Source organism: Carettochelys insculpta, chromosome 3 (assembly GCF_033958435.1).
Source record: "Carettochelys insculpta isolate YL-2023 chromosome 3, ASM3395843v1, whole genome shotgun sequence".
In the NCBI taxonomy this organism is placed as follows: Eukaryota; Metazoa; Chordata; order Testudines; family Carettochelyidae; genus Carettochelys; species Carettochelys insculpta.
This window is the reverse complement of record NC_134139.1, coordinates 19,615,462-19,643,046: the sequence shown is the minus strand read 5'-3', so window position 1 is coordinate 19,643,046 and position 27,585 is coordinate 19,615,462. Positions and strand designations below refer to the sequence as shown.

At 45.4% G+C, this 27,585-nt stretch overlaps 1 long non-coding RNA gene across 2 annotated transcripts in view; it reads right to left on the bottom strand.

Moving 5' to 3' along the window:
* LOC142010207 (uncharacterized) overlaps positions 1-27,585 on the bottom strand; it is a 188,307-nt gene that overhangs the window by 25,747 nt on the left and 134,975 nt on the right. For both annotated transcript variants that reach the window (XR_012644725.1, XR_012644726.1), the window contains exon 3: positions 10,862-10,927. This is a non-coding gene — a long non-coding RNA (uncharacterized LOC142010207). The remainder of the gene's footprint in view (positions 1-10,861; positions 10,928-27,585) is intronic.

Genomic DNA, 27,585 nt, shown 5'->3' with positions numbered 1-27,585 from the left:
TCCAGCCTGGACAGGGCTAGTTAACCCCGGACTCCTCATTCAGCTCCCTGGCCCTCAGATGGTGCCACTGTAGGAGAGAGGGTTGGAGGGAAAGGGAGGGGAGTCAGTGCCCCATATGGACCCTGTGTGGCATAACCCCAGCTTCCCTGGGTGGTTACCCCCACCATTGACCCATGGGACAGCTGTGTCCTAGGGGATGCTGCCATGTGGGCTCCCACACACTCACCATGCTGACCCCTGGGGCATGGTGCTGGAGCAGAGGCACTGTCCGTGGTGGGCCCCCCAGCAATGGGCTTGTAGGCTGTTGGGGGCCAGCCATGGGGTGGGGTCCCTGCCCAGGGAGCAGATTGGCTGGGTGCAACCATGCCACCTGAGGGGCCCTCAGCATGCTTGGGGGCTTTCCACTGGGGAGGGAGCCGGATGTCACCCATAGGCATGGGCACATCCCGGGCCTTGAGTGGAGATGGGCCATCTGGGGTTGGAGCATGACACTGGGGTCCGGGTGTGCCCAATCCCGTGCGGCTTTGCCATGGTGTGCACTTACATGAGGTAGCCTCAAACAGGTCGGGTGATGCCTGACTAGAGAGGGCCTGGCTGATGGAGGAAGAGGGCAGCTCGATGACGAGTGAGCCATCGGACGACTCCCCATCGGATAGGAAGTCCTTGGTGGCAGGGCCCTCCTCCCCCTCTGGTGCGGCAGGGGGCTCGTGTGTGGCCATCTCCACAGTGACCTATGGTGGTGTGGCATCATCCTCAGCCAAGAGGTCCTGCAACTCCCTGTAGAAGGCGCAGCTGTCTGTTCCAGGCCCGCAGGTACACTTGCCGCAGCTCCTTAACTTTACACTGGCCCTGCTCGAGGGTTTGGGAGGGGTGGCCATGGGCAACCAGGCCCTGTGCAAGGCAGGAAAAGGTGAGGGCACCTCTTCATCACAGCAGAGCCCCATGAGGTCCTGGAGCTCTGGCTCTGTCCATGAGGTAGCCCTCCGTTTGGGAGACTGATTGGGGTCCTGGCTGCCTTTGTCCAGGTTCCCAGGGCTTCCCTGGCTGGTGTGGGGTGCTGGCGTGCTTGTCATCTCTATGGCTCAGGGCCTGTCGGCACTGCAGGGGCTCGGTGGAGTGTGGCTGGCACTTGTTGCCTGTCTCCACACTCTCAGCTTCCTGCCATGGGGTCTCCAGGTCCTTGCAGCTTTAAAAAGCCAAAGAACCGGGGACCATAGAGCCCCACGGGGGTCACCTAAAACATCTCCACTCTCCTGCAGGCTGCCGCCATGGTGGACTGCTTCTTCCAGAAGATGGTCCATGAGCATCTACACATGCTTTCTTCCAGAAGAAGGCACTCTTCCTGGTTCCACAGGGGAGTACTGAATCCTTCCAGAAGAGTGCCTGACATGTATAGATGGCACTGGTCTTCTGGAAGATCATGCATGTGTAGAAGCAGCCAGAGACTTTAACACCAGATTACAAAGGGAGATATCTGAATCAGAGTTCATTTTCAAGTTCGGTAATTTACACCTTGGTCTGAACAAAGATATCAATTATCTTACACATTACAAGGACAGTTTCCCCATCTTTGATATTCATAGTGATTTCAGGAAGCCCAGTTAGCTTAACATATGCTTGCAGTAAGTAATTTTCTTTCCCCCTCCCCACATTCTTCTGTCCTATGTAGCTGATTCATCAGTTTTTATTTCATTTTTTCTATCTTTCTATTATATTCTCTTTCTCTGAGTTTTCATTTATCAGAATTTTCTGGATCTGAAGAAGTGGGTCTGTCCCATTAAAGCTCATCACCTAAGAAATTATTTTGTTAGTCTTTAAACTGCTACAGGACTGCTTTTTTGTTTTGTGTAGAATTAAAAAATATATCCAAGCCAAGTGGGTTTAAGTCTCATTTTCACTTGTGTGACTATCATCAAAGGTTTGAAGTATTTTCTTTCATAATCCCTGAGTCTGTGCTCTGTTTGTCACTTCATTTCCTTCTTGGTGCCAGCATTGCTAGATGGAACCATGATAGGACCCCACTTCCTGGTGACTTCACATTTCCAACTCTTTTGGCTTCTTGGAGGACCTCTCATCTCCTATGCAAATGGACTGTTCATTTATTGCAGTTGACCTAACATCTTGATGTAGCTGTCTTAAGGCATTTCCCATGTTTTGGTTTGTTTTAGAGAAGAAACCCACTTTCTTCCTTTAGCTCCTGGTATGTTCTTAGCACAAAATACAGAATGACCTGAGCAAGCATTGCATTGCATAATGTGACTTCAAATAAAGGTCATAAATGCAATTTATTTGGAAATTAATCCAAATAAAATGAGTGTGCCAAATTCAACCCTCTGTGAGGCATATTAATAATGTCACTTGTTTAGAGAGTATAAGTTCATTGCCAGAGGACATGCTGAAGCATCTGCTGTTGCCGCAAGTGGCTGGCCTGGGCTCTCCCTTATTATGTAAGGATGGAGAGTCCAGAAGTCAAAAGGAGTCTTTTGGAACATGACTCCCTGCAGATCTTTGTTCATCTTCTTAGAGTCTGGGCTGGCTCTTCAAAAGATTGATGCTCTTAGGATTCAGATATGGAAAAAAATGCAGAGGACTAGCATCATTCTGGGAGTAATTCCAGTGCATCCATTGGAGTTACACGGGGGATTAATTTGCATGCACTGAAATCCCCAAGTTCCATTTTACCATAAGGAACTTGAAAGAAACCATTGCAATGTCAAAATATAGTGAACCTGTTCACGGACCCTGTATTTGGAGACTCTGCCAATGGGGAGCATTTCCTAGAAGAGCCTAGCACCAGGGTCAGTTAGTTCTCTGGCAGGTGTATTTATCAATTCAAATTCTGTTTTTAGTCCATATTGTCCAATAGTTGTTAAAACATGCAGTATTTCCATGAACATTCCTCCCAGAAACACATTTGCTAGAATGCTCCCAGAATGCAAACACAAAGTGGGGTACAAAGACACAGTCAAAAAGTGGCCATTTAAATGTCCATGATTATTTCCAGAAAACCGTTGCCTCCTGCAGCTATTGTAGCCTTTCATGCACCACCCCATACTCAGGACTAAGCTTGAAGTTAGAACCGAGCTCTTTGTAGCCAATGCCCAGTGCTACAGCTTGCCCTGTTCATTCTGAACAACCACACTGAAAAGTGCTTGACATATAATTCCTGTTTTTTAACCTAAACAAACAGGTAACAAAAGAAAATAATGAGAAGCAAAGAGCCAATTTGCTTAGGTCACAACCACATAGCAGATGGTTGCTTTAATTCTGAAATTAGCGGCAACCCAGTCCATTTGCCCTTGGAAAATGACTCTTTCTTTCTCTTACATAGAGTGAATAAGGAGCAGAGGATATTTAAATATTTTGTCAAAGTCGCCTGGGTTTAGTTATCAATGGAAAGTAGCATTTGTGCTCCATTTTGTATGCTTGTCAACAGCTCCTTGTGTCAGATTCTTTTTTAATACAAGTTGTCCTCAAGAAAGTAGTGAAAAGGAGCGAACTAGCCCTAGCTGTCATAAAGTGTTGCATTCACTTTAGTATAAATCATCATTCTGAAGTTCATTAACCTTAATACAATTTAGTCTTTATGTGTCATCACTTGAGTTCAAGCCTGCTGGATGAGTCATTCGCTATATATTGAATTTGTGAGAGCAAGCTAACTTTTGAACATAATGAGCATTAGCTAGCACAAGACTTGCTAATTCTTTCCTCCCTTGAGCAAATCTGTATTGCTTTTGTTGAAGTAGGAATATGTTACAGGAAAAGCAGGGCTGTGACAATCTAAATAAATATGAAAAGCTATGACTCTGGAGAAATCGCTTGGAGTTTGGATAGCAATATGACAAGGGTTCTGCTAAAAGATTTACTAAAGTTTCAGCCTGCATAAGTCAGGAGTAACTCTGCTAAAGCCAACATAATCACATAAGCGTAAACCTGGTGTGAGTATAGAATCAGAGCCTAGATCCATGTTCTGTTCAATATCCAAGAACTGTTTTTATTCCAGATAAATCATAATCTAAAACAGGCTGCGTTAGCACTAAAGAGCGAGCCTGCGTTGACCTCCAGATACTAATGAACCCAAGCAATTGAGAAGTTCTGATGTGGATCAGAAAATCTGTGAATTACACCAATTTCTTTGTAGCTGACTTCCAGTATTTCTCCTCCCATACATGGCAGGACTTAAGGGAAGCATAAAGCTAAGTGAGTAGAAGGGATCACCACAATCACCCAAAACTAAGTCAGTGGAAGGAATGAGCTTCAAAGGGGCAAAAAGTGGCAAACAGGAAGAGGAAATGGAAAGGAAGGAAAATAAAAAAGCACATATCAAAGCAGATAATCCATCTGTGGGAAATGTGGCTGGTTTCTGGGTTAGTGTAGTGGCTAGATTATTTTCTGTCTAATCAGTTTCATGAGGTGGTGGTGAGTGGCACCTCCTCCTGCTCCCCGTCTTTTAGCCTGGGAGTCACACAGTGAGGCACAGTCACAAACGTATGAACTACAGTATCATCATCATGCTGATGGCACCCAGGGATGCCCATATGATGGCTGCCCATGTGTTCTTCTTTTCATCTGACCCAACACAGCAGTCTCCAGTGTCACCCACCCTGTGTCTACACGTGCCCCTTCCTTTCGAAAAGGGCATGTTAATGAGTGGGTTCAAAAGATGCTAATGAAGCGCTGCAATGAATAGGTAGCGCCTCATTAGCATAATGGTGACTGGTGGTGATGATTTGAAAGTACCGCTTTTCGAATTCCGCGCCGCCCATGGAGACGGGACCTTCTGAAAGGACCCCCCCACAGTTTTCAAAAGCCCTTCTTCCGATCACCAGATAGGAAGAAGGGCTTTCGAAAACTGGGGGGGCGTACTTTCAGAAGGTCACATCTCTACAGGCGGCGCGCAATTCAAAAAGCTGCACTTTTGAATCGCCACGGCCGCCATTATGCTAATGAGGTGCTGCATATTCATTGCAGCACCTCATTAGCATCTTTCGAACCCTCTCACTAACATGCTCCTTTCAAAAGGAAGGGGCACGTGTAGACCCAGTCCCAGTGTCTGGTAGGAACAGGTAGCTGGATGAAAGCCATCTGGCTATATCTGAAACTAGCAGTTCTAATTAACAAGAAAAGCATGTGGAGAAATCAGCAAAACAGCTGGGAGCGCATGACCATGCATCACAATGGTGGCCCACAATCTCAGTGCTGGATTAGCTTCATCATCATCCGGGGACTCAGAGTGGTAATCTTACTTCTACAGCTTACAAGACTGCACCTTTTCCTGTTCAATGTGGAGCTCATTTCAATCATCCACGCTTTTGCGACTGCTTGGACTGACTTGTCGCTAACCATCCAAGCCACATCAAAGTAACAGCTGGTACGAAAGTCAGCTGCCTACTGCCAAAGTGGGATGGGCTGACAATAATATATTCCACTTGGGCTTCACTCTTTGATGTGATCTCCCTTTCAATGAAATGCAGAATGGTGGGAACTGTTTGCAGTGTGAATCAGGATTAAGCCTGGGTCACTCCAAAGAACATGCAAATTCAGCATTCCAAGCATGGGAGAAATGGAGGCTGGGCATTTTCAGTACCTTGACATATTCAGAAAGAAATGAGATACCCCTCTGTGCTGGGCCTTTCCCATGAGTTTCCTAGTAAGCTTAGCTTAGCTAGTGATTGGAGGAGACCTTTTCAAAAACACAGATGTTAGGTGGCCAATTCTCATTCATTTCCATGAGGACTGAGTATCAAACTGCCCTTTGGGCCTTGGAAAGTCTCCCAGCTAAACAGTATCAGAGGGGTAGCCATGTTAGTCTGGATGTGTAGTAGCAACGAAGGGTCGTGTGGCACCTTATAGACTAACAGAAAAGTTTCGAGCATGAGCTTTCGTGAGTTAACTGAAGAAGTGAGTTAACTCACGAAAGCTCATGCTCTAAACTTTTCTGTTAGTCTATAAGGTGCCACAGGACCCTTCGTTCCAGCTAAACAGGTCCATATTTGGCCTCCATCTTAGAAATGACACAATTTGCACTGTGGGGAGTGCATCCAGGTCTTACCATGATGCCTATCCTATAAATGCATGTATCAGTATAGTGTAAATAAAATCCCTTTCCTGATTATTTGCTTTTGCAAATGTGAAATAGGCAAATAAGCAGTGCACCTCAGTCCATCAGCATTGGCTTGAGGATGGGCATCTTGTCTAACTAAATTGCAATTTGGCTGTTTTCATGCTGGGGCTGAACTTGGTCCACAGCTGGGAAAATTTATCTCCCAGTTACCTGATATCTAAATGCATGCATCACAGCTGTCATGTACAAGCGATTACTCATTGACAGCATTCAGACAATAAACGCTTTACCATTGACTTCTGATTTGGCTCACGGAAATACATAGAACTAAATTAGTTCTTCTCTTCATCTGTCTCGTAGATGAAGCTCTGAACCCTGGGCAATAAATACCTTATTATTTGTGTTGTGGTAGCATTTGGAGGCCACCAACAAAGGATCAGGTCCCCGTAGTGCTAAATAATGTGCACAGATCTGACAATAAGACTGCCCTTTCCCCAATGTGCTTGTTATTGAGCATAGGATGAAAGACAAAAGGTAGAGGAATGCAAGGAGAGAGAGCATTGTGATTAGTTTAATAAGAAATGGTCTTGTCATATCAGCTGCTTAATCATCGACTTGTATTTTGTAGGCATAATGGCAATGGTGGGTTTTAGGGAGCGATTTAAAGGAGAATAGCTATGTGAGTCCTCCGTGTAGATTTTTACAAGGAGTTCATCCAGCGCATTTCAGGTGGCATGACAGAAAAGCACTTGTTGGAAAATTTGAGAGATTGATAATCTGAGCTGGCCTCATTTGTGGAGTGGAGGCAGAGGTGAATGTCTCAATTGTGGGTAGGAGATCAGTAATAACAGGGCAGGGATAGGTCAAGAAGAATATTAGTTGTTTTGCTCTGTCCCAATTCTGATAATCTATCCTTTATCTCCTCCAGAAAATAGAGGGCTACTGATATGACTCGGATCCATGTTTTTAAGCAGCACTAAATAAATGAACCACTTAGTAGGTTAAAAACTTCTGAGAAGTCTTCAAGTCCCTGTTCCTTTGGCCATATGAAGCCTATAAGATGACAGAAGTGAGCTACCTCCAGCTGATAGTTCTTCCTAGCCACACTCTGACAGTCTGTCATCTCCTTCCCTGATCTCTCTTTGAAACATTACGCACCAGGTTAACCTAATGGTTAGCAAGATTTGTAGCAATTCTGCCAGATTCTCTTTTACTACTTAACAAGACAGTTCTGTCCCACTGTACTATACGTTAAGGGCACAGTCAGGGTCTTGATTTATCTCCCTCCTACAATAAACTGCATGGAGTGCACCCTGGAATCCCACTGACTGCATTCAAAGTGCTTGAGTCAGACACTGCTAAGCTCAAGGCTCAGTAAAGGCATGAGCTGATCTAAACACATACGTCTTGTTCTGTTCCAAAAAAAAAAAAAATCAATGCTGTCTCTGGCTAAATTCCTAGTGGCGTTTCAAATGGCTGTTTCTTGGCTCACCTCTTCTCTCTCAAACATTGCTGAATAGCCACTCCACATTCCCTCTACACCAAAGTGCGTGTGTCCTTGCAAATGAAAATAGCGTTTGCTCTCTCTCTCTCTCTCTCTCTCTCTCTCTCTCTCTCTCTCTCTCTCTCTCTCTCTCTCTCTAGGCTCTAACACCCTCCATCTTTGATGTTGATTCCTGGTTGATTGGGTGCCTTCTTCTTCAACACCCAGCATGAGTGATGCAGCTGCACCAATTCAGCATGAATGAGAGCTGCAATATCCTGTGCTTATCGCCAGGAGAAGATGGTTCATATAGATTCTGTCCCCTACACTTTTGGGACTGGTGATAGACCTTTTTTACATAAACAAAAGATTACTACCACACACCATAGGTGAGATTTAAAGGCACACTGTCAGATTTGGACATAGTTGATACATATGTTTATTTTCTCTTCTACCCTTTTGAACTTTTTCTTACTCCATTAGGGCCACAGTTTAGCAAAACAGTTAAACGTGTGATTACTCACAGATTTAAAGCTAGACATGTGCTTTATCTGATTCTTTGTGCGTAGGTTTTTCTTTTAAAGCAAATGTGCTATACTCTCTTTCAGGAAAAAAAATGTAATTCTTGTCAAGTAAGCTTGGGTCCGAGCATAAACAAATAAAAGTCAATATAATGAGTGCAAAACTCATAAGCAGCCCTTCACTAACAAATCAACATGCACATATGATGAATGGAGAAAGAGAATCCATTCGTAAGGAATGTAATTGTAAGCTTCCATATAATTCTTATAAATCATGATGCCTTGTGTCTATCGCAATTTCTACTGTACTGAAACCTTTTCATTAACCAACTTTGACTCATTACTGATTTGGTGGAGGCACATAATGAGTCAAATCCCATTCTTGGTTACTTTAGTGGGAGCAAACAATGTCATCTTTGAAAGTTGTTTTGGTTTTTTTTTTTTGCTTTTTTTTTCAAGAAAAGTTTTCAAAATGCATCCTCAACTGTAACAGAGAAGCCATGTCTACACGTGCCGGCTACTTCGAAGTTGAAATCGACATAAGGGAGCGAGACGTCGAAGTCGCTATCCTCATGAGGAGATGGGAATAGCGCCCTACTTCGACGTTGAACAACGTTGAACGTCGAAGTAGGGCACGTGTAGCCGATCCGTGTCCTGCAACATCGAAATAGCGGGGTCCGCCATGGTGGCCATCAGCTGAGGGGTTGAGAGATGCTCTCTCCAGCCCCTGTGGGGCTCTATGGTCACCGTGGGCAGCAGCCCTTAGCCCAGGGCTTCTGGCTGCTGCTGCTGCAGCTGGGGATCCATGCTGCATGTACAGAGTCTGCAACTAGTTGTTGGCTCTGTGGATCTTGTGCTGTTTAGTGCAAGTGTGTCTGGGAAGGGCCCTTTAAGGGAGCGGCTTGCTGTTGAGTCCTCCCTGTGACCCTGTCTGCAGCTGTTCCTGGCACCCTTATTTTGATGTGGGCCGCTTTGGTGTGTAGATGCTCCCCTGCAGCGCCTACTTCGATGTAGGGCTGCCCAACGTCGATGTTGAACGTCGACGGCACCAGCCCTGCAGGACGTGCAGACGTTATTCATCGAAATAGCTTATTTCGATGTCGCTACATCAAAATAAGCTATTTCGATGTAGCATTCACATGTAGACGTAGCTAGAGGGAGCCGTGCTAGTCTGTATAGTATCAAAACAAGCAAAAGCAAAAAAAGCAGTCAAGTAGCACTTTAAAGAATAACAAAATAATTTATTAGGTGAGCTTTTGTGGGACAGAGCCACTTCTTCAGACCATAGCCATACCAGAACAGACTCAATATTTAAGGCACAGAGAATTGTCCTCCTTGATTACTATTTTTGGTTCTCTGTGCCTTAAATATTGAGTCTGTTCTGGTCTGGCTATGGTCTGAAGAAGTGGGTCTGTCCCACGAAAGCTCACCTAATAAATTATTTTGTTAGTCTTTAAAGTGCTACTTGGCTGCTTTTTTGTTTTGATACTCTCAGCTGTGTGAGGGAAAACAAAACATCGCAGTATTGTAGTGGGGTGGAATGGCTGCCCACTGACCCAGATGTGGAGAAGCCCCTCCAGGGGCCATTTTGGGCTGATCCTGACTCCCGCCCTCCCCCATCACCTGACTGGAAGTCAGTAGGCAGGGCCAGGACTACAAAAGCCCAGCCTGAGGGCTCAGAGACCCCAGAGGAACCAGAGATCTTCTCAGTGCTTCGTGCCTGGGAGTCTGAGGTCCTACAAGAACCACAGGACCTGCAGGCAGCTGCAGACTGGCCTGGACCCCCCTGGACCCCAGCTGATTCCAGATTACCTGGATGTCCCGAGGGACCAAGCCGAACCTGGGGGGTGACCTTGACCCTGGCCTGTACCCCACGTCTGGCTGGAACCCTGAGACCTGCAAGTGGCTGCAGATAGGATTGGAGCCCCTGGACACCTGCCAGTCCCAGTACCCTTGCACCTCCTAGAAACCAGCATGACTCAGAGGACTGGCCTGAACCCTGGCCCTGGCCTGCACTCCAAGTTTGGCTGAGGCAGTGAGACCTGCAAGTGGCAGCTGGACCACCTGGACCCCAGCAGACCCTGGAACCCCTCAAACCCTCGAGAGCCCAACCAGACACCAAGGTGTGTGCCAAGGGGGAGAATGGAAGTGGCCTAGAGGACAGTGAGGCCCATTAAAGGCCCTCAGGTCAGCATGTTGTGGTCCGGATCCCCACTGACCCTCACAGCAGGTTCTGCTCTGCTACAAACAGGGCCCTGGGACAGGATGCAGTAGAATGGGTGGGCCCGCGACACCCCTGCCACCCACCTATAGGGGTGGCAGTCTCCCACTCTCTGCCAACTCAGGTGAACCGCCTGCACCCCTCCTAACCAAGGAGACAGACTGTTGCTGGGCTCTCTGTAAACTGGGTTTGCCACCCTGGTCTGGGCTCCTTGAGCTATTATTTGTTTGCAGCCCTGTCCCGCCCTGCACTAGGGCCTGGGCTCCTTGAATTCTTGTTTGTTTACTGCCTGCTCTGACCGAGGACTAGGCCCCCCACCCTGGGCTTATTTCCCATGCTACCCACTTGAAGCAAGGACGGCCTTCTGAACTATTGCCCTGTGCCCACCTGAAGCAAGGCTGGGCTAAGAGAATAGTTGGGCCATGAGACTATTGACTTGGGGGGTGTTTGTTTTAGTACAGTAGTGGGGCAGAATGGCTGCCCACTGACCCAGAGGTGAAATAACTTGGGAAGCCTAACCAGCTACAACTATCCATGTTATTTAGCCACAAGTTTATAAGGTCACTCCTTACCAAGGTATCTGAGTGTCTTTCTTCTTCCCTTTAAGGATCCAGAGCAGGAATAGGATTCAAGAAGCACTGGAGAAGAGAGACAGAAATTAAGACATATGAAAAACAAACAAACAAACAAACAAAAGAGCTGCAGGTGAAACTATACAGTTGGAGGTAGTTTGCTGTTAGGAGTTATGCACAAACTAGAGTAAAAAGAATTTGTGAATTATAGGGAAGTAACAGGAATAAAAAACAGATGAGCCAAGATCTGACAAGTATATAAGCCTCAAGATTAAAATCACACCTTCAAAAACACTTCCTTTTAGTGAGTTTTCCTTGGGTAGTCTGGTTTTCAAAAGAAGTTCCACAAAGAGCATATGTCACAACTCTAACTTGTGGCAAATCTGATAAATTTCTCTTCATGTGTTTATTCAAAGAAAATTATCTGCAATCTGACAACTCTAAAGAGGATCTCTATACAGGATAGTCTTCATGCAAAAACAGCATGATGCAAACTTCGACTATAGTTGAAAAAACTATAGTTGTGGGGGTTTTTTTAAATAAAATACCTCAGTGATCATATTTGTGGATGCTCTTTCTGGGACACAATATACAATAAAGGCTAATGACTAGCAACAAGATCTGATAAAAAAGAAAAATAATGCAAAATTGGAATTCTCCTTTCCCTTTCTTTTCTTCAAAATGGAAGTAAAATTTTTCGTCCAAATTCTACCAGCTCTTTGGAAAACCCAAATCCTTTCAATTACAAAGAAGTGTGGGGCAGCAAAGAGGTTGAGTGTGCACAGTCATCATACGACAGGAATCTGCCATTACATCTGCAGCCTGTCTTGACTGGCTGGTTTGTTTTGAGGGAAGGGTTATTTCAGTTTCCATGCCCATTACATCTGTGACATATATTGAGATGTCTAGAGAGGTGCTAGTTGTGAGTTTGTTTATTCTGCAATGGATGTGCATATTTGGCAACTCCAGTTAACATCCTTAGCACTGAATGCCAGGCTCTGGAAAGGAGCAGGGTGAAAAGCCAATTGGGAATTTTTTGGTGCAGGCTTTTTCTGTTGGAAATGAGAAAAAAAAACAAATCTTTTTGTGGAATTTTTGTGGAATGTAGCTGTTCTGATGAAACTTTCTCAGGTCCAGGATGGAATTTCTGGTTAAAACAAGAGAGAACCACTGAGTAGCCAGGTGGCTGGGCCTGTGAGAATCCTGGGTTCAAGCTCCGTCTCTGCCTACTTCAGAGCAGGGAACTGAATGTGAGTTTTGCATAGCCCAGCTGAGTGCACTAACATGGAGTCATACACATCTTGTAGAACTGGAGGGGACCTTGAGAGGTCATTGAGTCCAGTCCCCTGTACTCACAGCAGGACCTATCACCATCACTGACTATTTTTAAATCTAACCTGCCCCAGACCCTTGGAAGGCCCCTTCAAAAGCTGAGCTCACAACAGGGCATTTACAAGGCCAATGCACTAACCACTGAGTTATCCGCGACCCACACTGAGCTATTGGCTGGTCTAGGGTGGCTCTTGTTGTCTGGTCTTTTATCAAAAGTTTAGTTTTCAGTACAATGGAAACAAAAACACCTGTTGAATCTAAAGCTTTTTTGAACCGCATTCTTGTTTTCTGAACTCTCTCTCGGTGGTCACTCAATAACAAGTAGGACATCTTCCTTTTAGTAAGTCCTTTGGTGGCTGACCAGCCTGATTCTGGAGCTGCTGATCTTATCACTTAAAGGACATGAGTTGATAGGGATTGGAGGGGCATAGTGCAGTTTTTGCCACTCTTTTCTTCTTTTCTACCTCTCCTCATCTGCACTGTGGCAGGACCCCTCAAATTGCGCCACCCCCTCATGGATTACCACTCTCCACTGGGAATGATCCAGGGCAAGGTTCCCCCAGGTGCCTTCAGCATGTCCTTATATTGCTTTCTCTGGCCAGCCATAAGAAGAAGGGAGAGAAGAGTGTGGTACAGTCGTGAAGTAGACATACCAGGAAACTGAGCTATTGAACTCCCTAAATTCATACAGGTGGAAACTGCAGCTCCTTGAAGTGAGGAGACGGAAAGCAAGGGTCTCTGGTGAGGTTACTTACCATGGGGAATTAAGTGTTTGTTATTCTGGTATGTCATATTCCTCTAAGAAATGTATGCCAATGAGCAAACTCCTAGTTACATGCTATTGAGGGGTAAAGAATTTCTGACAGTAGAATGGATGAGAAACTACTCAGTGTGCAGTCGATGACACTCCTTTAAGCAGCAATTTCCTCATCCCAGAGATCCTCCTTGAGGTTTGCAAATGACCACATATAATGATGTGGTTTCTTGTCACTAGCAATAGGTTTGTCGAGTAGCAAGATGTGCTGAAAGATGTTACTACTCAGTTAAGTGGAATTTAGCTGACCTGGTTACCCAAATGCTAATTTACTGGTCTATATATATCACCACACCTATTCGCAATCTAAAATGCTGTGGACCTCAATGAAATTGAAACCCCAAAAGCCAGATTCATCCTTGGAATAACCTCATTAAAGTTAAAGAGACTTACCCCAGGTATGAGTGTAGGCTTTAAGTCAATACTCTCAGCAGTGGGCTATGAGCTTTGGCAATTCTGCATCTAAGTTCTTTGCCTGTGAATACAGGCCCCGGTTTGGCATGATACTTAAGCATGTGGCCAACTTTAAACACGCGAGTCATCCCATTGAAATTAATGGAGTCATTCGTATTTTTCAAGTTGGCCACACATTTAGGTAGTTTCTTGACTTTGGGACTCACTTGCCCAATTTATGGTTGTTTTTTTTGTTTTTTGTTTTTTTTTAAGTGACTGGCTGAAGGTGTAGATGGTTGTTACAGGTAAATGAGTACATACACGTAAGTTCAGTTTTGGAGGCCAGCTTGGGAGTTTGGTCCAAAATTTTAGGAACCTTCCTGCTTTTGCTGGCACATGACAGTATTCAGCCAAGAATTTAATATTCTTTAATATATAGCTCCATCCTCTAAGCTTAAGAATTATTGTAAAAACAAACAAACTTGAAGATGAAGTTCAGAAGAGAGCCCCCTCAAGGTGAACATAGCAAAATGTTTATTTTCTAATTAAGAAAAACTCATTCAGTCATATGTGCTTCCTTCTTCCACAGAAGTAACTCCAACTGCTGACTATATTGATCATCTTGATTGTGAATAAGTACTCAGGACTTTCCTCTTGCCCATTAATTATGGAATTGTTTCAGAAAATTATGAAAATTAGAGATGGAAATTTTCTTCTTTATGAGATGACAATGTGTTCAATGTACGTTTTTTTTCTCTCTACAGTATATTCCCAAGTGCTTTGTCCAGTCTAGTTTTAAATAGATTAAATATGGTACTTTCTTACTGGCCTGTCAGAAACTGTCAGAGATGCTCCAAGTTAATTGACCCTGGCACCTTCTGAAGGTGCATTGTGGACCTCAGCCCACTTGTCATTCAGATCTGAATACAGCACTTTCCTCTGGCTGTCATGAGCAAGTTGGTAGTATTATTGTGCAGCCTTTTCATAATGCAGTCATACAAGTTTCTTGCAACATACGACCTTTTCACTTACCACCAAGCCTGAACCAAATAAATAAAAATATATTTTGTAGGCAGGTGTACACAAGGTCAATTTCTAACAGTGGCCTAGTGTTGAAATTCTGGGGTGTAGGTTTCCAGAACACTGTTGATGAAAACTGGGTTGATAGAAAGCTTTTGTTTATTTGTATTTTTTTGTTTTCAAAAATAGCATTTGATGCTAAAGGTATGCAGTGCTCCTGCAACAATACTGTAGATCTGTGTACACAAACACATTCATAGACACACAACATGTATAAGATGTGTTTTTCAAATGCTCTCCCGCTTCACCTGACATTGCTTCAACCGGAGTTTGGAGTTAGGCCAACAGTGAGTGCTTTTAAAAATCCCATCCATAATGTACCAATATAATCAAAGCAATAATAATAATGAATTGTGTTTATATGGTACCTTTTTATCTCAAAGGATCTCAAAATGCTTCTCTTACTTCACTATATACATGGTAATCATTTCTTCCAGAAATAAAGTGCAGCTGCCTCTGTGGTGAAATACTGCAACAAACTACACAATCTAGGAGCGGTAATATATATATATATATAAAGATAGATAAATAGATAGATATAGATATAGATAAAAATAACCAGGTGAATTTCTTTTGACTCATATTCTTAAAAGACTCCCCCGACCCCCACACCACCATTGGTGTTTTCCTTTCATACAGAAAAGAAAAGGTGTTAGTAAATATCTTGGCATGTCCTCCTCCTCCTCTTTATTGTTGCATCGCCACCAGACTCCTGATTTCTAATCTGACCAACTATAGTCCTGAAAGCCTATGAATCTCTGAATGCAATTTGCTCTTTGGGTCCCTCTCATTACTCATTTCTACAGTTTTAAAGATAGGGGAATACTCTCCCTCAGCACAGCCTTGTTACTTACGACTTCAACTGTACCTGTGAACTCTCTCTGAAGGTTCCTGAGACAGGTATTATTCATAGCACTCTGACTTGACGGTATCACTGCCACCAAGTTCATAGATCCCAAGCAGAGATTACTTCATGTAGCACAGCATTCCTTGGACGTTTAGCACCACATTAAAATGTCATTTTAAGCAATTAATATTTTATTTATAAATATTTATTATAAATGAGTTTTTAAACAGTAGCTCATGAGAAAACAATCTATTACAGATGTATTAAAATATGCTCAAATGTTTAATTATCAAAGAGAATCATTGGACAAGCCATGATAAAGGCATACCAGCTGAAAGTTCTTGGCCAGCTCATGTTGGGCTGCCACAGTGAGCTGAGAATGAGGGGTCAGTGCAGTGTCATGCCAAACAAGAGACAGCAAACAGCACTGTTGATGTGATAGCTGGGACTAGGAACAGGATTTGGCCCTGTGGGAATTTTGCCTAAGCAAAAAACATTGCTTGTGCGCCTAAACTAGCGTGGGGAGGGGGTGGTGGGGAGCTTCTTGCCAAGGTCTTTCATGATAATAGGAGTCTTTTCATTAATTTCAGTGTTCTCTGTATCAGGCTCTGGATGGGTAGTATCTTGCTTGGCCCAAAAGGTTGATGTCAGAAATCTGATTCTTAGCCAAATCTCTTGGATTTGGTAGGATTCGTCCGTGCCTGTTTCCGAACATACCCACATCATGAAGTATTCCCATTACACAGGCCAGTTCTCACTTTGAATATGATCTGTGTGGGAATGTACTACTGTATATCTTTTATGCCTTTAGACTGAAGCTGTTCTGGAAGGGATATGTTTGGTATGGATCAACCACAGCTCAGCACCATATTGCAAATACAACACTATATAAAATAAAATATCACTGACATAGTTTTTGTAACAGATATATCTTTACCTGGGATCAAAATGAACAAATATCTGAGATTAAGCATCCTACAAAACCATTTACATTCACTAGTTTTAATAGGTTTTAACAAATGTCATTGATAAGCTATTTTTTCAGTATGGGGGTCGGATATTTTTGGCTTATATTAATCTCTAGTGTATCATGTCACCTAGCCATATCCTGATCTGAACATGTAGTAAGAGCACTTTGTTATGATAATGTTGACTTACAAAAGGGTAGGAACTGGTGTTTACATTTTCTCATTTTATTGCTCTTAAGCTTGGTATAAGAAGATAGTGCAACCAAATTCTCTTAAATGGCTACAACTAATTTATTTCTGTCTAGGAGTGTTGTAGTGTACATTGATCTTAATTTTTTTTTCCTGGGTTACGTCACCATTTGATTGCTCTCTCTTTCTCTCTCTCTTTTACATTAAATCCACAGTATAAGCCCCTCTAAAGGACTGAAACATTTTATTTTTTTCTGCCTGAATTTAAGCAGAACAAATAATACACATTCACCAACAAAATAAATGGGTCTGCAGTGGTGTATTTCTGAGAACTTCTGTTCACAATATTTTGTGTTGTTGTAGCAACGTGTTCCTCGTCTACATTTAGTTTAATAGCTGCTTTTCAAATACTGTATCTGAGTATGGTATATTATCTGGTGGTTTTGAATGACATCATAACCTATGACTGTCTTCTCTTGTGGGTTATAAAATTCTCCAAAGCTCTCCATTTGTATTAATTCCCTGTAATATAATTTTAAACCAGGTATTATGGTTTACAGTATAAGGATAAAATTCATGCCTGCCTTGTGCTGTTGCAGTACAGCAAGAAGACGATGCGGAAAAGCTCTTTCCCATCATAGCTAGGCGGGACCAGGTAGGCATCTGGAGATAGTGCTTTATTATGTACTTGGCATGGGCTTTGCTCACAACGCTGATGATACTCAGTCTCTGACCTCTGTTATCAGCAACCAGCAGTGATGGGAGAACACGTTTTTCCTTTATGGGAGATATGTAAGAAGTGCTATGGTATGCATTGCCTTCTGGCCTCCATGAGCCATCCTGTGCAGCAGACTGGCTGGCTCTGGCACCCTCTGTATCTCTCCTGTACAAAGAGACTTGACAAAAATTACCTCAGTCAAGATGTGATGGATTTTTAGTTGTTTTAAATGTTTAAACCAGATCAGATGTCTTTCTAAAAATGAGATTGAGGCAGTATTTGCTTGGTGAAATTCCGGCGCACTAGAAAACCCTGACAGTTCCTTTTATCTCAAGCAATGTCTAGATTAGAGGCTTTTCTGTTGAAAAAATCCTGGGGAGCATCCTGATTCCCAAGCGCTTTCTGTCGAGAGTGAGTCAACAGAACCCAGCACTTTTGTTGACAGCCGTGTCCCACTCGCCACAAAGAAGAACGCCTCTGTTGACAGAGGTCTGGATGTTCTGGGGGGCCTTCTGTCAACGGAAGAGGCCTCCAGAGAGCCACGTAGGTGCCCCAGGGGACACCCTGTCCACAGCAATCAGAGCTCTATGGTTCCTGCCTCAGGGAGGGCGCCCAGGAGACCCTGTGGGAGGAAGCTCAGAGAGTGGAAGCTGAAGAGCTACCGGCTGCAGCCTCCCACACCCTCTCAGCTACTCCTTACCAGCCAGCATTCCTCATGGCACACCAGCGGAGAACCTGCAGCGCTCCTGGACCCTCGAGGGAATGGTCTGAGGAGACCCAGCAGCCACCCTGGAGCAGCAAGAAGCAGGGCCCCTCCTGGACTGGGGGTGAGGTCCAAGCCCTTTTGGGTCTGTGGGGGAGGAGGAGACCCTGTAGGACCTGAAGGTGAAATGCTGCAATGCCCATATATATACCTGGATGTCCACTGGCCTAACCAAATGGGGCCAACCTTCCTCACCATGGCACAGATCTGGGCAAAAGTAAAAGAACTGCCCCAGGGCTTTGTGCTGCCCCAGGGCACTGCCTGATGCTCAGGGACAGGACCCATCACCTGCCCATATTACCGGGAGCTGCACAGCATCCTGGGGAATGGGGGGCGGGATACATCCCTGCTGCACCACAGCATTGACATGATGCTCAGGGCCACCCCATCACAGCAGGAACCCTGGAGGAGGAGGAGGAGGAGGAGGAGGAGGAGGAGGAGACCTACTAGCCCCAACCCCTGCCAGAGCCAGAGAAGGGGATGGAGTCAGAGGCCAGCGGCAGCCTGTACATCAGCCTGGATCAACTCCCCACCAGCCAAGCATTCTGCTAGTCTTTGTCGAAGCTGGGCCAGGGTTCCTCCAGTGAGTACCCCATGCATCACACATCCCAGGCCATGGGAGGAGGATGCAGACAGGGCATTCTGCGAGTGCCACCTGGCCAGCTTGGGCAGTACCTTGCACTGCCGTCCTGCCATGTGGAACCACGTGCAAGGTAGTGTGTGCCACCCAGACCCAGCAGACAGCATCCGGGCATGGGCAGCATCCTGCTGCCAGCCTCACGGGAGGCCAGACAAGTCCCAGGCCCTGGGGCGGGGTGGTGTCTCCCAGCACCTGCCACAGCAGAAAGCAGACTAGCCACAAGGGCACCAGACTAACCCCAGACACACCGAGGAGTGCTGCACCTGGCACATGGGCAAGCCCACAGGCAAGAGGCAGCACCTGCTCCCACTGTCAGTGCCATGAGCCACAGGTGTGGGAGGCAGGGCCCGGCTGCTCCCGCCTCACCCATCACGCAGGAGGGGAACCCTCTGTGGCCAGACCCCCTCCTTGGCCACTAGCCCGAGGAGTCGAGGGGAGGTACTGTGGTCAGCCTGGTCCCGCAGGCACCACAGAGCCCGTGTGCAGAAGGGCCCATTATGCACGCCACACATGGCTTTGCTCCAAGGACATCCCTGTCCCTTGGACTGCAGGGGGATTGGCTGCTGGTAATGGTGGGAGGACAGGGCCTAAGAGGCTGTGTTGCATGAATGACTCACAATCCCTCATCCTTGTCTTCCTTACCATTGGACCTGCACTGTGTGAGGGCTGAGCCGCCCCCACCTTGCTGCCAGGCTGGGCCACAGCCAGGGTGAGTCTGCAGCTGGAGTGCCATTGGCGCATTTATGAGGCCCTCCAGTGGGACCACACTGCTGCCCTCTAGACGGTGATATGACTTATGGAGTGGTGGCTTCGGGCTGACACAGAGTGGTGGTTGCAGGGTGGGACCAGGTCAAGTCCCACTTTGACAGCATCACCGGTATCTGGTGGGATATGATGGCCCAGTTTCCCATGGCACCCCCTCCCAGTTCCTCTGCCGACCCTCCCGCAGGGTGTGCTGGACCTACTGCTGTGAGTGATGGCCATGGGCCCCACCTCTGCCCCTCAGCCCTCCTCTGACCCCCAGGCTCCCCTGTTTCCTGTTTCCATCCAGACCCTACTGCAACACCTCCTCCTCCATATGCCTCCTTTATCCCCGCCCCGATGGGGTCCCCAAACCTGTGGCAGGAGGGGATCCCAAGGCCAATGCCTTTCAGGGTCCTGCTCCCCTTCAGGTTCACAGACCCCCATCTCTGGCCTTGTACCCCCCCATTCCAAGCCCCCCATAAATTATTATGTACATCTTGTCCGTAGATAGTTTCTAATTCCACTGTTTTTGTTTTTCACTATTTTTGTTGAATAAAAGCCACTTAATTGTTCACACGTCTGTCTTCATTATGTGGGGGTCAAGGAGGAGAGAGAGGGTGAAGGGAAGGGTCACGGTGGGGATGGGGTAGGGCTCTGGGCCCGAGGTCCCACTGGGGGGCCACAGAGAAAGGTTACTGGGGTCTTTGGGGTAAGCTCTTCCTCAGGGCCTCACAGATCCACACCTCATCCTAATGGGCCTGACACATGGTGGCTGTGCCCGGCTGCTTGTAGGCATGCCGCTTGTGGATGGCATCCCCCTCCCAGAAGTCAGGCTTCCCCCGTCCCCTCCATCATAGGGTGTAATGTTGGAGGATGTTGTGCTCCCCCACATCGAGGCAGGTGAGCAGGCACCTGAAGTTTTCCTTGAGGCAGCCAAAGGCACAATTGACCTGCATCCTGGCGCGGTTCAGGTGGGTGTTGAACAGTTCCCATCTGGGGTTTAGCTGGCTGGTGTAGGGTTTCATCAGATGAAGGCATGAGGCCTAGACTGTGTCCCCCATGATTCAGAGGGGCATCTGCACATCCCAAACCACCAGCTTATGGTGGGAGATTAATGTGCCCACCTCCAACCTCCGGCACCAGTCAGAGTTGTAGACCACGAGGGTGTCATGTGCCCAGCCTGCCCACCCAATGTAAATGTCTGTGAAGTACCACAGTAGTCAACCAGAGCCTGCAGCACCATGGAGAAGCATCCCTTGTGGTTGATGTTTTTGACCACACCATTCTTTGGGGCTCAGACTGAGATGAGGGTCCCCTCGATGGCCCTGACACAGTTTGAGAACTCCAGGGTGATGAATCTGTCCATGACCTGGGCTGGGTCCTCCAGATGGAGGACCCTGTGCAGCAGGATTGTGTTGATGGCTGTCACAACCTGCAGAGGAAGGTGAATGAACATAGGAGGCCTCCGTGAGGCCACCCCCGTAGCAGCAGGATTGTGCAAAGGTGGGATGACACAGTCCCCTGGAGATGGGACTACCCCCCCCTTCCACCCCTCACACTCAACCCCACTTTTCGGGTGTCCCCCTTTGGTGGGGGGGATACACTGGGGGGTGTGGCATGCATGGATGTGACCATCCTGCAGCCATGGTGAGGTCCTCGCAGGTGTTCTCAGACTCCACCCATGGTGAGAGAGAGGAGGACTGCTCTCAGGAGGTTCAGCAGCTGCTTCAGCATCTCTATGTGGGGCCAACACAAGCCCCCTGAGGGCAGGTCCGGCAGCATATCTCCCAGGGACCAGCTATGTCACCTATCAAGACATAAAGTGTTGCTGTAACTGTCCTGTCCCTGGAGCAATTAGGCACACCCGCGGCATAGGCAGGGGACAGGTGTCTGGGGGAGGTCCCTTTAGGGGCACATCTCACCAGGGTTCCTGGAAGGAGCTGGTGACTTCAAGCCCTGTCTGTGGTGGTTCTGAATGGCTGTTTTGCTGCTTTTTCAATCCACTTTGCAGTCGGGACATGATCTGTTGGCAAATGTTTTGCCACAACATATTTTCTGACACAAATGTCTGCTGACAAATCTCTCTAATGTAGACATAGCCTTGGAGTCTATGGGTGAAACCTTGGTCCTTACTGAAGTCAATGGCAAAACTTCTATTGACTTCCTTGAGGATAGAATTTCATCTTATTGACCTATGAAACTTGTATTGCAAACGCATCACTGGACACTGATAAAACCTGGTAGGTCTGTCTAGTTTTTCAGGCTAATTAAAATCAGCATGGGCTGCTCAGCATCACACACAGGGGCTTCCTACATCCTGTCATGAGATGGACTACTGATGTCATTACTGGCCCCTTCTGCATGCCTGTCCCCCAAATTCCCTTCCTCCTTCCCCAGCTCATGGGGACACAATGTTCTCAATGCTAGAATGGAAAGTAGGAGATATTGAACATGGGTACGTTTCAGGTTAATTAAAAGAAAACCAGACTGTCATCTTGGCAAAAGCATACAGTACTTTGAGACAAGGTGGAAATATCTAAATTAAATTGTATACTACAGAATTATTTTTATCCTACAATGCCAAAGTAAATAGTGAAAATTAGCCATAGAGAAATGTTGAGGTCTGTAACATATCACAAGGCTCAAAAGCAGTGCTTCTCTTGTCTGTAGTAAAAACCTTGCCATATATTATATATATTTGCCAACATATTTGACCTGATCCCTGTGAAAATTTGAAAGCCAGCTTGGTCTTTTAGAAAATTATTTGCACATGTATATTTTTTTATTCCTGAGATGTTTGTCATAAATAGTTTATCTGCTGTAACATTCTGCCACTAAATACGATCAATAAAATGTTATTAAAATGTACAGTCCATGCATATCTAATGCCACTTACCCACATGTTACCTAATTACAGGTTTTAATCATTCTCCCTCCACTGCCCCCTCCCCTCCAAACAAAAAAGCTTAGTGCTATATATGTATGGAAAATGTGTGGGGGAAAAAACCCTTTAATTTTCAAATAAAAGAAAATAAAAGAGGTGTATTGTAGCTGTATGTAAGGTTAAATTTATCATGCTGTGAAAAGGAATCTGTATCAAAGAAGCTCTGGATATTTTTGGTATTCAACTTCTCTCTCACCCTCCTTCAATCACACCCAGAATGCAGTGCTTGTAAACTGTACTGATATGTCAACTATCCTCTATTTATTACATCTTATGCTTTAAATATCACCTCTGACAAACAAAAGAAAAGCAAATGTTCCTAAATTTCCTGAAGGGCTGAAACATCAAGCCCGGATTATTATTGTTTATGTCTCAGCTTTAGCAGCTCCAATGTCTCCATGGTCTGCTGTGCGCTGTGGCTGGCAATGATGGATGACCATTACGGCAGCTTATTGGAAATGGCTTGATTTATAACCTGTTCTCCCGCCTCAGTCTAATGGCTTCATTTCTTTCCCCTAGTGCGTGATGCCACAGCCAAGGTCGTTGAGCCAGTGGCCTTTTGTTGTTCGTTTGCTGATGACCAGCATGCCCGAGAGTCAGCACAGGAAAAAAAAAAGACCCAACCTTTACATTTTATTTTTTCCCCTCTCAGCCCCGATAACTGCAGAAGAACAGTAGATTAAATGCTGTCTTCTATTTGCTTCCCGCGTTGCCAGACAAGGGGCTGCTTTATGATCCTCACTGGGAAAGTCTATTACTCACATCTACTTTAAATGACCAACATCAAATATATACAGCTCCCATTAAAGCTGAGATCAATAAAAATGCCATTAAGATAGTAAAAGTTGCTGATATTAGTGAAGCCCCCAAACAAAATATTTGATTTTCTTTCAGGTTGTTAGTGAGATGGAATACGAACATATAAGAGAAAGGAGAGAGGGCCATGCCTGTGGTCAATAATTTATCTCTGAGATTCATTCAGCCTCTCACCCAATATTTCCCTCCTGTCTATTGATTCCTCATCATTATTTGTCATAAGCTGTCCTAACTCAAGGAGAAAATATGCCCTGCATGTCCAAGGGGAGTCATACCTGAAGAAATAGAAAGGAATTTCATTAAAAGCAAGAAAAGACTGCTTTGGCTTTGAGAAACTCCAGCAGAAACGTACACACACTTTTGTTATATGTGTCTGTCTGGGGGGTAGGGGGTGGGTTAAGCACCGTTTGTAGCTGATTAGACAGCAGCATGACAGAAACTGCCTGCACTTTGAAGAAAGTTGCTTTGGTTACACTTTGTTGTTGAGGAGACCCATTTGGCCCTGAATGAAAATGGTCTTTGTAAAACACACACACGGAGAGTGTGTGTGAGAGAGAGAGAGAGAGAGAGAGAGAGAGAGAAATTGTTATTCCCAGTACTGCAATCCTGAGCCAGTCCAAATGTGGAAGTGATAGGAAAATAAGTCTACTTCAGTAGATCACTAGTCTTTGGCACAAACAACATGGCCATCAGAACAAAATACTCATTGTTGTGAGATAGTCATTAAGATAAACTAGCCCAAATGGTAAAAGCACAAAAGTCTTGAAATAGAATTAAATTTGTAAGCATGGTTATTTGCTAATAAGCAGTTCAAACCGGGCCGTGTTTTACATTAATGAAACCCACATGTTTTATGGGATGTCATTCAACCTCTCTCTCTGGAAGTGGTTTGGAGCAATAGCTCTCATGATTACTTTGTGTCAAGAATCTAGAAAGGAGAGTGTACAGGGCATATTTGTCTGAGATAAACCCAAAAACTGTAGTGATGCATGTTGGTGACGTGTCATCTGTTCATTGGTATATTGGTACCTTGAGAAATGGTCTTAATATCTGGTAGAGACACCTCTAAGTGCTAGCAGTAGAGCACTTTTCTTCTCTTAGGGTTGGGAGGCTGTTACAAAAGCACATTATTTTAAGGGATGGGTTTTCCTAATGGAAGCTTTGCAAACCTCTCAAGTGATATGTTTTCACAAAAGCTATACATTTCAGAGTTGGAAGACTCCTTTTAAAGCTAGGGTTGCACAAATGGGATATTTATAAGAGTACCTCCATTAGAACTGGGTGAGAAATGGAGGGGTGGGAAGTTTCCACTGAAATTTTAGACACAAGACTGAAAAAATTCAGCAGAAAAAAAGGAAAAATTTTTAGTTTGGGATGAAAACTTTCATTTTGCAGGTTTTAAGTTCTCCGATAACCCCTATTACCATGCCTAGAAAGCTCATACTTCTTACAAAAATATGTTTAATGAAAAACCCAATTTACTGTTGAAAAAGATGTGATGAAAATTTTCATCCACTGCTGTTCCACACCTTGAAGAACAGAGCACTAAGTACTGTTTATTTTTTCACTACAATTGTTCTTTTCCACTCTACTGTTTTTGCTCTATCTCTCTTAATGGAAGGCATGCCATATAGCCTAGCCAGGTCTAGCCACCATGTTTGAATAGTTCTAAAGTTAGTTAAAATACTTTTGCTCATCAACAATATTAGAAGCAATCTGAATTTTATACATTTGGTCCCACCACCAGTTATGTCTCCATTATTTATGCTGCTTCATGACATAGCATAGCACCAAGGTCAGTTTTAACAGTAATTATTTATTCTCTTATCTGAAATGGATAGATTTCTGGTAATTTTTATCATTAATCAGGATACATTATTGTATTGCACATGGCTATTTTCACATAAATATTTACCTGTGACTTCCATTAATGCTTATCAATTTGAAATAGTTACAAAAATGTATGCTCTGGGAATACATGAGTCCAAACTATAATTTAGTCGAGGTTTTTAATGGCACATTCTTGACAGCATAATATAACTGGTGACAGAAGCAACACGGTTTGAATCCACTTAAAATTGTGATGCCACAATTCTTTTTGAGTCATTGAAAGACTGAAGTAAAAGACTACAGGTTTGTTTTTGTAAAATTTTCCCTTTCCATTTTGCACCCATGGTCAACTAAATGCGTAAAAATTGTGGGTGCAGATGATAGAATGCAGACATCTAAGTACTTCTTTGAGCACGATATTCAGGTAGCTAAATGTCTGTATTTTTGTTATTTTCAACCACAGTTGATGGAAGGTGCAAATTTATGGGTGCAAGATTAAAAGCGGACTGAAGCTTCTTTCAGAATATTCAACACACACTGAAGTTTCCTGTAGCCTGGATTCTGTGTGTAGGGGTAAACTGAACACTCTGCATTAGGACTCCTAATCTGTGTCATCTATTATAACTGAGATCTGCAACACACTGTCGTTCCTTAGCATGGTGAAGCACATGAATAAATATTAAAAGAGAGAGGGTAAGATATTCCTTTAGGATAAGTGGCTTTCATAGATTCCAAGGCCAGAAGGGAACACTGTGATTATTTAGTTCAGGAGTTTTCATGACACTTTTTGGTGGGCTCAGAGTTCAGTCACCAGCTCTTGCTGATGGCCTCTCTCTCACTTTTTGCTAAAATACGTAATTAGCTTTAGAAAAAACAAATATGCACATACACACATCAAAAGCATTGCAAATTACTCACTGGTAGTGTTACAGGTTCCCCTATTGGTCCCTAGTGGCAGTTCAGGTGTGCTTCAGAGACTCATGGTGGTCCCTTTTTTGCCTTGGGGCTTCCCACAGGCAAGGTCCTCTGCTCACTGAGCCATTCTCATCACAGGCAAGGTCTATGTGAGGGGCAAGCAAACCCCCCCTCAGCAGTCCTTGGGCTGCTGTTGTCTGTGCAGAAGGACAGGCTTCCAGGGGAAGGGTGATGGGAGCCCAGGCCCACCTGCTCCTCTGGGCTCTGGCCCGGGGACCCTAGGAGAGAGGCAACTGCAGGAGCTTTTGCCTCTGCCCCATGCAGTGGGCTGCTTCACTCACCACTTTCCTCTGGAACTATCCCCTGTACCTTGCTGGTGGTCTGGTCGTCCACATGCACCTCTCAACTCCTTCCCCTTCTGCTTGTGGGGTGTGGGAAACCTTTTTATGGTGAACCATCAGACCTTTCTCTGGCAACAGGTGTCTAATTGGCCCTTCCCTACAGGCTGGGCCTTAGTGAGCCACTGCTGCCTTAGCTGGCTGCTGGGCTGCACTCTGAGAACCTAGTTGAGAGGCAAGAAGGCATTAATCCAGTCCCCAAAATACCTCCCTTTGATCAGGCTGTTGCAGCCTGTTGGTTGTGGTCCTCCACACTAGCTAGTAAATGACAAGCAGTCCTGTAGCACCTTAACAGCTCACAAATTTATTAGGGTAATGAGCTTTCACGGGTAAGGCCCTCCTTCACATTAAGTGTGTTGTGAGAAGTTATCTTACCAAACATACTAGTATCAGCTTTCACAGCAGTCTTACTCAGCCCTGCCAAGACTAGGCACAAATTAAGGCCTGCATAAGAGGCCGCAGGGGGGCAGCAAGTGGCCAGAGCCCAAAGCCCTGTTGCTAAAGGAGACGCCCCAGAGACAAAGCTTCAAGCCATGTGGATGGAGCCTAAGACCCACCATTGCAACCCAGGGCTGGAGTCCAAAGCCCCATGACCAGAACCTGCTGCCTTACCACCCCTGCGCTGAAGCCCAGTGCATGAGCCCCCATCTCCACCCTGGGAAGGTGGGGAACGCACTGGTCACTGCTCCTGCAGCATTGTTCTCCAGGTTTCTTTGGGCAGGCGGGAGGTCAGCACCCAACCCCTACTGGTGCCTCAGCAGCCAAAAACAAGGTGATGCATCCAAGAGCACCAGGAAGGGAGATTTAAAAAGTTGTCAGTGATAAAGAATCAGCTATGACTCATGGTAAATTATAATCATTTTATACCAACTGAGGATCTGGCCCAGAGGGAATATTATTAAATTCTATATTAAATAACTGATACCCAAGAATGATAGTTTGCCAGCTGGGAGTGTGACTTCGATGAGTGTCACCTGTGGGGGGTTTCATCTCTGAGGAAGTATGAGGTCATATCACTTCTAGGCAGCAGAGCTGACAGTCACTGCAGGCGGTGGAGCAAGGTGGGAGAAGGGACTGGCTCTGCACCCCAGAAAGGCAGGGCCAAAGGCAAGAGGGGAGGGGCCTACGGCCATCAGCCTTTAGCACTGCTCAAATCACAGCATTGGGGGCCCCCTCCTTCCTTCTCAGCTGCATGGAGCAGTATTGCTCCCGCACTTCTAAGGGGCCTGGGACTCCAGGCCCCTTTGAAATACCTGGCCCTGGGACAACTGCCTTCCTTATGCCCAGCCTTGTCAGGCCTCTTTATAGGGAAGGTTGAAGGTCTTGGCACCTA